Source organism: Adiantum capillus-veneris, chromosome 13, assembly GCF_014529385.1.
Source record: "Adiantum capillus-veneris isolate H3 chromosome 13, ASM1452938v2, whole genome shotgun sequence".
Classification (NCBI taxonomy): Eukaryota; Viridiplantae; Streptophyta; class Polypodiopsida; order Polypodiales; family Pteridaceae; genus Adiantum; species Adiantum capillus-veneris.
In genome coordinates, this window is record NC_140943.1 from 158797320 (window position 1) to 158800638 (window position 3319).

The window sequence follows — 3319 nt, forward strand, 5'->3', positions numbered from 1 at the left end:
GATATGACATTCATCCTGTCATCTAACTATCCTTGTAGAGCATCGATGAACATCTCCAGCTCTCCAGCCTTAGCACTGCGGCTAAGTGATAATGTTCACATTTTCTCTGTCATCTATTGCATCTGCTTGGCATATTCATTTACTTGCAGGATGACTTTGTCATTCGTCTCCCATGCTTCATGCTCTGTAGGCTGCCTAGATGTTTCAACCATTTTGGTTTGTGATTCTTTGGTTTGTTCTGTGGCGGTTGCTTGTGATTGGGCAGGCGTTGTTCTTCACCTTGAGGCGTTGCGGTTGCTTTGGCTACTTCTGTTGCTTGAGGCTTTATGGATGCCTCTGTTGTTTCTTGTTGGGTGGTTGTAGAAGGTGTGGCCTCTGTTTATTCTGCTGCTTTCGGCTGCTCAAAATGGGCTACTGCCTGTTGTTCTGGCTCTTTTTCTTTAGCTTCCTCGCCCTCATTGGGTTTAGCTGTTGGTGAAGGGGGAGGACTTGACATCGGGTGGTCTTCTTGCTCCGTAGTAGGTGAGGTGGGCTTTGGGACATTTCTTCTTGGTCGTGTTGTGTCTCACTTTGTTCCGTAGGCTCTGCCTATCGTTGTTGCTCTGCTGCATCTTCTCTTGCTTTTCTCTCAGTTTCTTGAGCTGCTTTTAATTTTAGGGCCTCTGCTTCTACGTACATGCATTCAAGAAAGTATGTGGGGTCCTCTGCTTCTTTTCGTGCAGGGTTTTTGGTCCTAGGTCCCCTTATCTCTCTTGGAACCCATCTTACCGGGTCCTCACCTACAGCTTGGCGGCTTCTTTCATAAGTTTGTTTCTCTCTTTCAAACCTCACCTTCTTTTGCTGAGGTTCTTCTTAGTGTGCAGCTGCAGCTTTCTTCTTCATCTCTTCTATTCTTTCCCTCCTCTCCTCATTGTCCGAGCTCTCACTACTATGAGCTTTGTGGGAGCTTTTTGCTGATTCTTCATCAGATTTATAAACTCGCTTTGACAAACGTGTGGTTCTAGGAGAAGTTTGTGCAGACACAATCCATGTGTTTTGATATGGGGTTGGTGGAAAATTGTCGACCATACCAATAACATCGTATGCTATTCTTCTCAGTACTTCACGTGCACCCAGATCGGTGATTTTACCTTCTTTCTTGGTGCCCTTCAGCGTTGTCAGGACATACTGCGCACGATCAATCGGTTGATTGGTTGTCGACTTCAACACTTGGGTGAAGGAATCTGCAACTGCATGATTTGGGGTGGTGTACCGTGGTGGTCTCTTTGCTAGAAAGTGTAAGTGCTAATGATAAAAATGTGTTGGTTCTTCCACTTGCTTTTAGATGAGGTCGGCAAAAGTTGTAACAACAGTCTCCTTGGTGAATTTTTCCTGCTGTCTTTCTGTCTCTGGCCCGCGTTGTCATCCCTTCAGTAGTCAACTTCAGTGCCTCGGCCATAATCTCTTTTGTGATCACCACTTCTACTGTCTATCCTTGTTGGTTAGTGATTTGGGCTGATCCATCCTCTTGAATTGTAGACAGTAGCTCATAGGCTTTAAGGAAATCTACGTTGCACGATTCCTAGTCGTAGAAGTCACTGAGGCCCAACCTTCTGTTAGCTTCCTTTGTGTCTAGCTTTGCAGCGACATCATATGTCATAATAATCAACATCTAATTCTCCTAAATGATTTTCTCATGCTAAACTCATCATTTAATATGGGGAAGTGCCAGGGGAGAAAAAGCTAGAATATTGGTTAAGCTAGCAGACCGGCCACAGTAGGGAAAACAGGAATCCAAAAGGCTGGCCATCTGCAAAAGAGCAATGTGCACCAATGGGCTTAAAAGACCCTAAGGTTCAACCCATTAAGACTTCCAAAATGCTAAGGTTCCAAAATTCAAAGGTTCTGTCCAAAGGTCAAAAGCCTAGGGAAATTGGATGCTTTGTTTGTGTCCCAAAAGTCTTGAACCATCCCTACATAGGAGGGGCGAGCCCTAGAAGTAGGAGATGAGAGAGAAAATTGCTCACACACACACAAGCTCCCTTTACACAAAGGGAATGAGGGACACATGTCAGCTCCCTAGCCCAGATGCCCACAAGGTGTACTCAGTTCCTATTGGATGGCCTTGGAGGTGGACCAATGAGAATTAAGCTAGAGTAAATCTAGTTTAATTGATTTAAAAACACTTAATAAAAGAACCAATAATAATTAAGCTCTCTAGAAGACTATTGCGCAATCTCCCAACGGGTCCAATGAGAGTTTAGTTGAATAAATTATTTACCTAAAGCTCTCACAAAATGGAAAAGGGGGACACATGTCAAAAGACTATCACTTATGCTTCTTAATTTCCATTGGCTAGGCCTGGGGAGGTTCAATGAGGTGGGACGATGAGCAAATAGCAAGAGGGGTCGACAAGGAGAGAGAGAGGGGGACTGATTTTTGCAAGGCATTATCAAGCTTTAATGGAAATCTTACCACCTACCCCAAGCTTGTGATAAGGGAGGCCTACACCAACAACTCTTGGCTTTGTGATGCAACTCCAACCAAGATCCAAGCTTCAATGCATGCTCATCTCCTCTACCATGCTAATTACTAAGCTAAGCTATGCTAATATGAGTGATTATGTGAGGAGATGTACATCTTTCTCGTAAGAATACTCCTTCTTCCTCTCAATCTACTCTCATACCCCGCTAGCTCTCACCATCTTCGAAGGTATGTGAGGTCTTGGGCTGAGACCAATGAGGGAATTGATGTTGTGTTTGATAAGTGGTTTGCTTAGTGCATGAAGTTTCTATCTTCATTGCACTAGCTAGTATTGAAGGAACACAAAGAATTGTATTGTAAAATGTCTCTCTTGATGGGAGAAACCATAATACAAAGCCTTTTGGAGGGGGGACCGGCTCCATGCAAATCTGGTCCTCAAATGTTGTCAATTGCTTAATTTCACTCTCTTTTGAAGTATTGTTCATTCTATCTAACTAGGTGTTATACTTTTTGTTGCTCTCTCCACCCAAGCACTCTTTTTATTCTCATTAGGAAGCTATTCTAATGAAATGATCACTATGTTCATGCTATTTTCCACTACACACAAGTTACTAGACCATTAAATGTTACATTGGTATCAGAGCTCAAGGTTTCTCTTTTCTTGCTCTAGAAGGGAGGTCCTCAAGCTAGCTACAAATGGTTGGTATTATTAATTGCCTATGAGTAAGTAGAATAGGGATTTTTCAGCCTTGCAGTGCGCCTGCCTTCGTGCAGTTAACGGGGCATCACCGTCGAGAGCTATGGTCTTAATAGTGGAGTCCTACGGGGCTTGCCTATGGCTATTAGAAGCTTGATA